This window comes from Sturnus vulgaris, chromosome 14 (assembly GCF_052056855.1).
Source record: "Sturnus vulgaris isolate bStuVul1 chromosome 14, bStuVul1.hap1, whole genome shotgun sequence".
Lineage (NCBI taxonomy): Eukaryota > Metazoa > Chordata > Aves > Passeriformes > Sturnidae > Sturnus > Sturnus vulgaris.
The window spans coordinates 11,443,295-11,455,607 of record NC_142256.1 but is presented as its reverse complement, the minus strand read 5'-3'; positions in this window follow the sequence as shown (position 1 = coordinate 11,455,607).

Here is a 12,313-nt window from a genome sequence, read left to right as displayed (position 1 = left end):
CCTTTTCCCTTTGCCTCTTGGTTTAAAACCCCTCCTCCTGCCGTATTAAAAATTAAAAACTCATAGACAGCAGGGTCTGCTCAGCTGCAGAGTTACTTCAGCCTTTCCATGCAGGACTTCTGAGCATGAGTATGGTGGTCCAGACCCTGCTAGGGCCCAGATTAACTCCCAGTGCTTGAAATGCAGGTTTGGTGTGTGACAAAGGAAAATATAAACTCTACAAGGAAGAGAAAGTGCAAACCACAAACAGTTTACGAGGCAGAAATGCTCCAGGTCTCCTGAGCAGACAGTGCAGCTCCCCAGGAGACTGGATCAGATCCTCACCTGTCCCAGACACACACCCAGGGCAAGGCCAAGGTGCCAGTGGCCACAACACCCCTGGGACAGTGACCAGACACTCAGCACCCTCAGAACTGCCTTGGACTTTGCTCAGGGATGGGAGTTTGGTTTCCAAGCCAGCTTCCCCCAGCCCTAATTTTGGAAAATGGAAACTTGCACTGATTGTGCACCCCAAATTCCCCCCAAATGACTGATGCTGCTGCAGGCAGAGGGTCAGGGAGTGACCCTGGACCCTCCACCAGGCCACTGCCAGCAGCCTTTGGTGCCTGTGAGCTGCAGTACCGAGTGAGTGTTCCTTCATGCTGAGTGATGGTGCTTCTCATCTATTTACAATGATTAAATCATTTCATTTGCAGCTTGGCCAGAGAAAGGACTTTGAGAAGAGGCAGCTCTGTGCATCTGGATTTCATTAGAGCTGAACATTAATCCCTTTATGCCTTATAAGCATCCCGTTAGCATTATACAGACTCGGTGGTTGTTAAATGGCATTGGCAGAGCTGGCTGGCAGGAAAATGGGTTAATCAACAGCATTTCTGCTAGCACACACACCATGAAAGGCATTTTCCTCCTTCTGCTGCTTGCTCATCTGCCTGTCAGCATCAGTGTGGGCACACTCATAGTGGAATTTACTGTCAAACTAGTTCTCAAACCCCAGGATAGGTTTGTGCTGAATTGCAGGATTTAATTCCACAGAATTCGGCAGTTGATTGAAATGAAAAGTAGACATCCTAGCCTCAAATGAGGATCCAAACATTATGAATTTCAGTGGAGCTGTGAGTCTAAAGTTACACGAGCTGGGCAAATAAAAGTAGATTTTGGCTTAAACAATCACACTTTTTTGCCAGTTTTTGGAGTTTCAGGAAGGCATTAAGGGTTGAACAGTGATAGAAGCCAAGAGAGAGACATTGCTCAGCAGCTGAGAAAAGGTCAAGAAAGGGAAGGCAGGAGGGAGCAGCTGAGCCCATGTAAAAAAGAAGGTGCAAAAGAGGTTTGAAAACACAGCCTGAAGAGCTGCCAACGGGCTGAGAAAGGGAAGGAGAGAAGCTGATCAGAGCTGATGAGGAGCTTGAAGATCAAATAACCTGGAGGCCATGGGAGAGTTTGCCAAGGCTAGCAAAGAAATATGCACATTCTTTTACTAAAAAGAATGCTATGAACCAATGCAAGTCAGGTTGTGTGGCCTTAAAGAACACGTCCCATTCTTTGATGGCATGAGAGGTGGAAAAATACAAACAGTGGAATCACTACTATGCACATAAAGTTCCTTACAAAAGGCTGCTATAATTATTCCACAGGAGCAACTGCTTCAAGCCACTGCAGAAACTCAGAGATGAGCCAAGGAAAAGAAACAACAAAGGCAGAAAACCTTGTTCCCTTGAAGGCAATAATAAAATGGCAGTGTTCTGCAGGGGATGGGGGTGGTGAGAGAGGGAATATCATCCCTGGCAACCAGACTAAGGCTAAAGCAGAATAATGACCCCTCACGCCCCATGCAGGGGCACAGGCTGGGGTTGTGGGGGATGGATCCGTGTGACAGAGGGGCAGCACAGAGGCACAGGGGCAGGGAGTTCCACCTGCCCCCAGGAACACCTGGAGAGTGGCCATGGGCCTTTTTGGAGATGTTGTTTCCTGTGCTTCCATTTCCAGTACAGCCTGACAGGGCAGGCAGTGGAAAACTCCAAGAAACATTCCATTTAAAGACAATTATTCTATTCATATGTTATTCCCTGCTTTAATTTCTCACAGTACTTCTTTTTCACTTTTGCCTTAACATCTACAGTGTGAAAACTGTATCAGCTGAAACTAGGCTAAATACAGGACATACTGAGGGGTACAGATGACCCCAGAGGTTTCCTAATCTGCCTGCTATGCCCCATTTCCCATTCCTTGGGCTTAACATATTTATGCATAAACTAATACCTCCAGTCATGAGTATTTTTACGGGTTTTGGTAAACACTTCATAATTTGACATAATCTTTCCGATATTGAAGTGTTCAGAGCAAAAAACAATTATCCAGCAAGGTTTACACAGAATTTATATTTGCTATTACTTAGCTGTTAGTACCTACTAGTTTTACTAATTTTCAGGAGAAGAATTTTCCTCAGGTTGAGTAGTAGCCTCTTCATGAGCAATCCCTAAACAAGGACATGTGCACATGCACATCTGCATACACACATAACACATGAACAAAGAGTTACAAATTTCCCAATAAATGTAGCAGACAACTTCAAAACCAAACCAAACCAAGCCTTTAAATAGGAATTATGAAAAATAAATTGTAAATCACAAAAACATCCTGTTTTGCTTCAGTTTCTCTCTCACATGCCACAAACTGGGCTCCACCCTAGCTGTTTTCCAAGGGGCTAACTATGGGTGCCTGGTTTTGGAAACTTTCATGTCCTTATCTGTCCTGCCATTTGCTCTGTGGGAACATGAGGAGGGCAGCACTGTACACAAGCAAAGAAGGGCTGATCCCTGGTGCATGGGCACTGAGCACCCATCCCTGTGCCAGTTTCTCTTCCCACAGCTCTAAGACAGTGGAGGAAATGCAGAGAAGTGGAAGACAGAAGTGAGGTTTATTGGCTTTTAGCTTTGTTTTAAACCACGGTGACTGTCACGCTTTCAGCCTCTGGATGAAATGGAGAAGGTTCTGTTAAGGAGATTTTCTGTTTGCTCTGTTAGATGTCAGCACTCACAGTTCTGACACTGCCTTGAGGAGATGTCAGTCCCTCACCAGCAGCACACAGAGGGGTGGGAACTGCCAGGGCACATTTCCTGACTGAGCTGAGAAACCATCCATGTAGCTCAGTGTGCACCACAGCACCTCACTTCAGCACAGCCCCTGGATGCCAGCTCCCAGTCACACCGTGGGCTGTCCCCTGGGCCAGGTGCCAGTCTGATACCATGGGGTGTCCCTTGAGCACTGTGCCAAGCAGCTGATGCACTGCTGGAGCTCCAGAGACTGCTGAGAGTGTTCATTTGAGACAGGTGCAGTGTGACAAAGGTGTGACTGCACACAGGTGATACAGGACACAGGTGAGCAACAGCCTAAGGGGCTGAGTGCTGCTGTGGGCATTCTCAGAGGTGTTTGTACTCAGATCTGCTGAATGGTGTCACTGGCAAGAGTGGAGGAGTCATATATGGATGAACAGAACAAATAGAGGAATCTGGGGGTGTTTTGGAGGGTGCTGGCATGACAGAGGCGTGGTGAGCCAGGGGCAGGTGGGAAGATGGAGTGTGGTGTGCTGATGTAATGATGTCCACAAGGGACTAGGAAAGGATCCACAAGGATTTCTGCATGGAAGCTGCAAATCAGAATCTTATGCATTGCAAGCAGGAGAGGATATGAGATCCCTCATCGCTGGTCATGAAGAACAAGCATCCGCTACTTCTTCAGGTTAATTAAGAGAAACCATATTCACGGTACACTCCTCATCATCTCCCACACCTGTGAAGTAAAACCAGTCTGACTACACAGGTGATTGAATCACATCCCCTGGTTACAACCTAAAAAAGTTCCAGCCCCTGGAGCTAGCTCCTCTGCAAAGACAAGGCCACTTCCCAAGTCTGGGGCCAGCCCAGCTGAATTATAATTAAGGAAGGTGGAGCATCGAGAAGCAGAAGTAGTCACCTAGACCAGAGCCATGTCAAGTGATCTACATGTGGGTTCAGCCGAAACATAAAGTGTGACAGCACTGAAAGACAGGTAAAAAGAAAGGAACTGTGTCCAGTGCTGTTGTTGCAAAGATCTTTGCTGAGCACCCAAAGACTGCAGTGGAGACACACAAGCATTATGTATCTCTGCCTATACAAAATCAGGCTATGCAACCATCCAAAATGTGGAAAGATGTTTGAGAGGGATTCCCCGAGGCCACTGACTCTCAGAAAATGTAAATCTTTTTAAACAGACAAACTCTAATATTTATTTTCCTCATGGAGGAAATCTGTGTTAATTTTTAAGACCTCACTAGAGGGCGATAAATAGATGGGCTACAACCAAGCTATTGCCTGTGCAGGCAGTGAGATCTTGGAGAAAATTGGTCAGCTGCAGGCTCGGGGGGTAGGTTTAAAACTCGGGGGGTAGGTTTAAAAGGTCTGTGCTTACCAAAACTGCCTCCTGAACACCTCTCTCTGGTCCACACACTAAATACTTTACTTCTCTTTAGCTGTTCACTGGAAAGCACCAGTCCAGGGGGCCAGGAAGTTTACCCAGGAACTGAGTGTGAGCCAGGTCTCAGTGAGGCATTGGCAGCTCTGTGTCATAACCAGGAACATTCCCGTTTTTACATAACCCATACATACATAACCAGTGGCTTAATGAGCTGAAAGTCATGCTGGCCAAACTGATGACCAGGTCCTTAAGGCAACAGTGGAAGCTGAGGTGCAGTGCCTGGTGCTGATTTGTGCATCTGGGGAACACAATCTATGTAGAGCTTCGTGCTCCTGCAGAAGCAAGTGTTCATGGCCCTACTGCTCAGGCTGTGCAAGTGAGAGCCTGGCTGTGCACTCTGATAAAGGTCCTCATTTTCCATCATCTGCGGATAATGTGGAGTTGCCTCATCACAGCAACACTCTAGGTGACACAAAGGCATCAATAGGCAAGAGTCTGCTTAGGAAAACGAATGTTAAGGAATGTTCTAAATATGGAAGAACATCAGAAGGTAAAGGGAAATCCAGCCACCGTGTCTGAGGTAGGGTTCATAGGTAAAAACTGCAAGTGGCTCTAAAGAACTGGCAGCAAAAGATGCAATGAACCATCACTCTGGATCACAAGGATTTCGCTGGCTGTGGGCACATTCCAGCCCTGGCAAACATTACAAGTATTACAACTAGCTGCAAATTTTTATTTATTTATTTTTTTTAAAACAGAACTTGCTATTTATTCCAGTGGAAACTCCCTGCAAAGAAAATTGTTCCACTCAGCTACTGTTTGCGTTGGATGATTCATTTGAGAATTTCAAATTGGCGTTTTGGGAAATGCTTACAATTTTCCCTCTTATTTTCCATTATTTCAGGCTAATCTTATGCTAATACGATATTTTGTTGTTTGTTCTGTTGAGTTGAAAAATCACCAAGGGCAGCTGCGGTTCCGTGAAGCCCGGGCACCCCTGTGCCGGGGCCGGTGCCACTGGGAGGCAAAGGGACGGGGAAGCGATGGCAAAGGACGGGGCAGCGATGGCAAAGGACAGGGCAGCGATGGCAAGAATCGCTCCTGTCCCTCTGTCCCGATATGAACGCACGGAACGCGCCCCCGACAGCTCCCCTGGATCAGCCGCGGGATGCAGCAGCGACTCTGCTAACAGCACCGGCGCTCGCAGCCCCGCGGGATTCCCGTTCAGACCCCAGGCACGGCCCCAACCCCGCACACGTCCTGGACCCCGGCCCCGCACACGCACCGGCCCCAACCCCGCACACGCACCGGGCACCGGCTCCGCTGCCGCCCGCCCGTCCAGCTCCTCCCGATCCGCCTCCGCTCATCCTCCCGCGGCCCCGGCGTCAAGAGCTGAACGGCTCCTGCACCGACCCGCGGCACAGCAGCCACCCCGGCGGTGGCGAACCCGCCCCCGTCCCGTCCCGTCCCATCCCATCCCGTCCGGTCCCTTTCCTCCGGTACTCGCCTGGCTCCGTGCGGAGCCCGCGGCGCAGCTCGGGGCTCGGCCGCGCTGTCATGCCCGCGGCAGGGGCGCGGCGCAGCCCATGGCCGGTGCCCGGTGCCCGGTGCCCGGTGGCTGCTGGCCGGTGGCTGCCGGCAGCGGCGGCCCCAGCGCTCGGTCCCGGAGCGGCGGCGAGGGGCGGAGCGGGGCCGGGCCGGGCGGGGCCGCGGTGCCCCCGCCCCGAGTTCGGTGCCGACGGCCGGACCGCCGATTCCCGGGAGCCCCTTCGGGCACGGGAGGGGATTGTGAGGCAGCTCCGGAGCTGCCTCTGCCCCGGCTCGCGGTGGGCGCTGCCCCGGAGCTGGTGAGGAGAAAGAACGACCCAGAAAGTGACGGTGCGAGATCGATTTTCTGGGCAAACGCGGTGCGAGAGCCAAGAAGTGATAGGAGCCGGGATAGCCGGGCACGTGTGTTCTGGAAAGCCGCTCTTCCTGCATGCCAGGACACCTGAGCACTCTGTTTCTAGGACTCTTAAGGCTCCTCTCGTGGGGATTTTTGCCATACCAAGGAGAGCAGAGTGGGGTGTAGGAGCTCTCAGAGACTGGCCCGAGCTGTGCTCCATTTCTGGGGCTGCCTGGGCTCTCTGCGGTGCTGGAGCTTCTAGTACCAGTTATCACGGAGAAGGCAGGAAAAGCAGTAGGGGCCCAAGTGCATTCCCTTTCTTCCCCCTCCTCTCCCTTTCCCCTAAAACCCACTTGTAGGTTTTAGTTGCTGCGTAGGAAGTTTCCTTTAGAAAGTTTTCTATCTGCACTGCAGGGAAATTCTGTGTCTATGGAGAAGTCTGTTTGTGTTGAGAAAGAAGCCTCTGGAGAGACTGTTCCAAGGTAAACACGTAGCAAGGGCACACACTTTCACAGTTCTGTCACTTTGAGAAATATCTGTGCTATAAAACCCTCTCTGGAGATGTGCTGAAAGGGATATATTACATGAGAATAATGTACTCTAATCCACGTTAAGCTATTTTGATCTCTTTCACGTCACAGGTTCAGTCCTGCAAACAGCTACTTAAAGTGTTAAATAGTGGAAGTCTTTAGAAAACGAGAGTGCAGCACATCTCAGTCACACAGACTGTCTTGGATGGTCAAAAGATTTTTTAAAACTATGAAGGAATACTACAGGAATACTGTATTTGCCATCTGGTACTCCGTGGGTCTGATCTTTGTTTTCTCTCTGCATACAAGATTTGACAAGTTGTGAAATTTCGGGAATGACATCTCCTCTGTCTCTAAAAAGCCCTTACAAGTACTTTTGAATGTAAGACATATAAGAGACATTTTCAGAAAATGAAATAGTAGCCCCCTCCCCCTCCATAAATGTGATTTGCCTTTAAAAAGACAAAATAAAGCAGCCAGTCCCCTTCTTCCCTTCCTCCTTCCCGCCTACCCCCGCCCCCCTCGCCTCCCCACACACATTCATGGAGTATTCCAAACTATGCAGTCCCTCCCCATCAGCTCTCATTCTCCTGGGAAATACCTCAGGAGGCATTTCTTGTAAGCAAAAAGGTACCACTGGGACAGACTAATTTAAGGCTGCAGTCAAGACTAGTGCTTGTTAGTGCTTTTCATCCATATTTTTCCATGTCTAGTGTCCACAGTCTCAATATGGTTCTGCTTACTGTTGTAGCAACAATACAATAATTAAAATGGCACAGACTTTTCCAAAGGATTCCCATGGATAAAATTCAAATCCCATAAAATTCTTATGCCATAGGTCAGAAGAATGTGTCAGGAACAATGGGAACGTTTCTCCTAAGTTTTTGAGCAAGCTTAAACAGAGAATCATCCTCCCTCCTCTTTGCCTCCTGCTTAAGAAACATCCATGAATGATCAGTTTCTGAAGAGCAGCGAGTCTTCATAAAAAAAGAATCATAAATAGCCCACTGTGTTTTCAAATTGTTTTTTTAATGGTATCACAGCAGCCATGTAGGGAATCAGATATGGAGAAATGAAATAGTTATATCGGGCTGGGGTACAAATGCTCAGGAACTCTTCCCAAGGAGCAGAATTAGTGCTGTGGAATTTAGAAAGGTCATCTCTGCTTGTGTTGGCTTTGCCTGTGACTTTGTTGCTCCACTCCATCATCTGTGTATCTTTCTGAATCACTGCAATGCTGGGTTTGTTTTTTTTTTTTTCCTTTTTGAAATCTGAATACACATCAAGCATGTTTTAAAGCTACAACTGCTCCAAGCCAGCTAAATTGGCTGCAAGCCTGGATATTATAGGGAGGAATTTGGTCTTGGAAATCTGACAGCATCAATGGTCTTTAGATCCCTGGTGTCTTTCAAAGGGGCCCTGAATGTCACTGCTCCACTGAAACAGCCTTTTCTAGCAGGTAAGCCCATTAGTAAACAGATCAAAACCAATTTGTTACAACTGCAGCTCTTAGAGTTAAAAAATTTCTTAAAAAAGAACTCAGCACCCTCCAAAAAAGAAAACCCCAACAGTCTGGAATTTGTTTTCAAAAGGGCTTTCAAAATAAATTCCTTGACAACTGTTATTTCAAATCATTGGCTTTGAAAAAATGCAAACTGTGCATTATCCCATGGGAGGCATCATAGAGGGACCCAATTCCACACCTCTGGCTCCATCTACATTAGAAAATGAAGAATAAGCCAAGGGATTCCACTCCAATGCAATTGTTTCCTTTGCTGATTATGGATTTGTTTCAGAACGCAGTGCAAACAGGGAAGGGCTTGGAAAACTCTGCTTGTTTATGGGACAGGGCTGGAAACTTTGCTGCTGTCAGATCTCCATGACGCCGTTGTGGGAGCAGCAGCGATGAGGTCTCTGTCTGACAGAGCCATTCAGACACACCAGGGCTGAACAGAAGGAAAATAATTATCAACCAAGAGGAATATCTTGTTTTATATTTTGGAGTTATTACTTGATGGTGAAGAGAAACTATTTGAAAGAGTCTACCAACACACAGGATCAACAAAAGTGTCACCACGCTCCTGGGTTTGTTTTCCATAGTACAGTGCTGCAGACACAAAGCGTGACTCCGGGTTTGCCATGCTGCTGATGTTGCTGCAATAATGCTCTGATGTCCAGTGTCCCTAATTAGATGAAATGTGGCAACTAGTTAAGACACTTCATCAAGCCAGGCCCTGCACTCAGTGAGCTGAAACCAGGGAGGATCCTCCTTTTCTAATCCTAACCCTAAAGCTTCAAGCACTAAGTCATGGGCTGCATCTGAGAGCAGGAGATCGGATTAGCTGGGTCATGGGTCAGATCTGTAAAAAATATCTGTGTTCCTGTGCCATGACTTGGATTGTAACCTCTGATGTGTGAAGGCCAGTCCATGACATCCTCCCTACACAATGTCATTTAACACAGTTGTCCAGGATTAATCTTGTTCTCAAGCCAAAGGTTGAGCTGGCCCCTGCTATAGAAATAATACATCCTATAGTCATTGTGGCCTCCTCTCCCTGATTTACATGGTGTTTCCTTTAGCAAGGCTTGCTGGCATCCTGTTTGCCTGGTTCTTTTGTGTGTCGTAGCTTCATTCTAGGCTGAAAATACTATCAGAGTTTCTACACAATCATTGGGCATGCCTGAAGAGCATGAAGGCTACTAAAAGGAATATGCTTCTAAATGACAGATGCTTCTTTTTCTTTCCTCCTTCAGGGCAAAAAGAAGTCAGTTTTATAACAGAATTTCTTGCCACAGTCCTCTGAACCCCCACATCAGGTGTGCATTTCCCATGCCACTGTTGCCAGTCATTGCCCTTTCTTACCCTCAGCCTGAGGATCCTTACATTTCATGGCTGACTTCCTGCTTTGTGAAAGATTTTTTTTCCCAATTAGCAATATGTTCCCTCACTGCCTGCCTAATATTCTTTAGAGTGGGATGATACATAGTTTTGCTGCTAGGTCAGGCAAAAAACGTATTTGCAACACACACGGGTTCTCCCACAGGTACACTCTTCCTCTGCCCCCCAGCTCGGGGCTGTGCTCCTGTTTGCAATACAAACACACAGTGTGTCTTGCTGCAGGATTAGAAAACACCTCACTCCTATTTTGGCAAAAGTTATTTGGCCAAGGTGTGCTGCTTTTGTGATCTCATCTTTTGTATTTCCATGCACACAAGACCAGCCAGTTCCAGCAGGGTTAAACCATCATTTAGTTGTAAATACCCATGCAAAAATCCACTGAAATTGGTGGGATAACTCCTTGCCCTCTGTTCTCCAATTTCAATGAAACTTTAATCACATGAGTAAACCCAGGGAGACTGGGCCGTGATTTAATCAATGTGATAATTAGGTTTGCCTTGCTTCTGTTTCAGAACAGAGGAGACTCAGAGGAGAAAGCCTCTGGATTAGCAAAGCTGTATTTTCTAAACAGTTTTGCAGAGATGTGGGAGGGACTGGATAGGGAAAGAGCTGGAGAACAGGTCTTTAGATCTTTAATAGTAATGGCATGAGGAAGGCTCTCTTCCCGTGCCTGTTCTTGTCATTGCCTGCCTGGAAATAGCTTGACACAAAGCTGGTTTGAAAAGGCAGGAATGTCTATTTGCATTGGGACTGCTTAATCGTAGGTAGAATAGAAGATTAGAACCCAGGGCTTGATTCCCAGCTGAAAAGAGCACCTTCCCAGCTCTCTGCTCTCATACACTGGGTATGTTGAGGCAGCTGAAAGGCAGGAGTTCCCTGGATGCTGGGAGACCTGTGACTTCCTTTTCTTCCTGAACAAATGCCAGGTCACCTGAGAATTCTGCTTTGTGAAGCTGATGTTGAAGTCTTCTTCATGCAAACTACCCAGTGAAGCAGCAATGACTTGTCCCATACAGTGATGGAGAATAAGCCTTGGTAAAATCCATTACAAAACTCTAACAGAGGCCCCAAAGCACACCCAGGGGAAACTTTCAAGCACTGGTAATAATTTCCCTCCAGGTTCCACCCTCTTGTCTCACTGCAGTGTAACATCATAGCAGCCAGAGATTTAGTGGTGTTGGATTAAGTCCAGGTTTCAGACCTGGTCCTGAACTCTGCCTTTCATCTCTCTTTGATAGAGCCTGCTGAAAAAAGCACAGCCTCTGTATTGGTACAGAGGGGAGGATTGCACAGTGGGGGCTTGGGTTTGTTTCTTTTCGCTTTCCTTGAACTTGGAAATACCTATTGGGATTCTATACCACAAAACATCTTTTCTTAAGGTTTCTAAGGACCGAGCATGGGAAATACGAGGTCAAATACTCAATGGAAGCAAACTGAGGATGACAGCAAATGTTGCACTGTGACCTGACCTTGGTGGTGTCTGGTACCTGCTGCAACAATATACTGAAACAGGGTCATTTCAAGAGAAAATACTCTAAATTTTGGCAGGCTCAGAGAGCCTTTTCTGTGGCCCTTTGTGACAAAGCTTTTGAAATATAGTTTAAACAGACTATTAAAGCTGTGTATTTTCTAAAATAGTTTAAAAGGAGTTGCTGTGGTTGTTAGAATACACTTCATCTCTTCAAAGGCAGTTTAGCTCAGGAGATCCTGTCAGATGCTGTCAGTGCCCAGGAGAGGCTGGAGTCAGAGGTGTGTGCTGCTTGGTCCGGATGTTCAGCAGCTGCTGAAAACCTGAGTGTGCTAAAAAGGGGCTTTTGTTGCTTTGTGTCCTCCAAGGGCTGGGGGCTGGTGAAAGTCTCAAGCCCCATGTGCTGGCTGAGGGCCTCAAGTACCATCAGTGTGCATTGCACTGGCTGTGAAGTCACCCACAATTTTATCCTGCAGTTCAATCATGTCACAGGGCTGCTCCTCATCATTAATGGACATGAGAGCTCCTCCCTATGCCCACATCAGCTCGTGGTGGCTGGTTCTTTGTGACTGGCCATTTATGGGAAAATATGTGCTTTTGAGAGTATGAGTTTTTGCCATGGAAGCACTCTGCCTATGCAGACAAGGTTGTTCTTCTTGCCAGCTTCCAGCCTTAGTCCTGTGTACATGATTTAGCCTTTGGAAAAGGAGGTAATCATTGCATCCCACGTGTGCTTGGAGAGGAATGCACAACAGCTTGTGAAAATGATCTAGTGCATGTGTTGAGCACCAAGAATGTCAGCAGGCAGAGCACTGAGGGCTCTGCAGGGGTAACCCAGAGCTCTTTGCAGTCATTGCTGAGAGCAGTTCTGAACAACAACCATCAAACAGCCACGACTGTGAGGAGCACCATGTTCATCCTGAAAAACTGGACCCCCAGGAGCACCTTCCTGTTTCAAATGGATTAGTTATGAGGAGCATAGCAAAGTACAGATGGCTTACCCAAAAATTATTTTAACCTGAAATAAGAGGAATAAGACCTGGGAATAGTCCCCCAGTCTGGGATCCAGGATCAGGAAC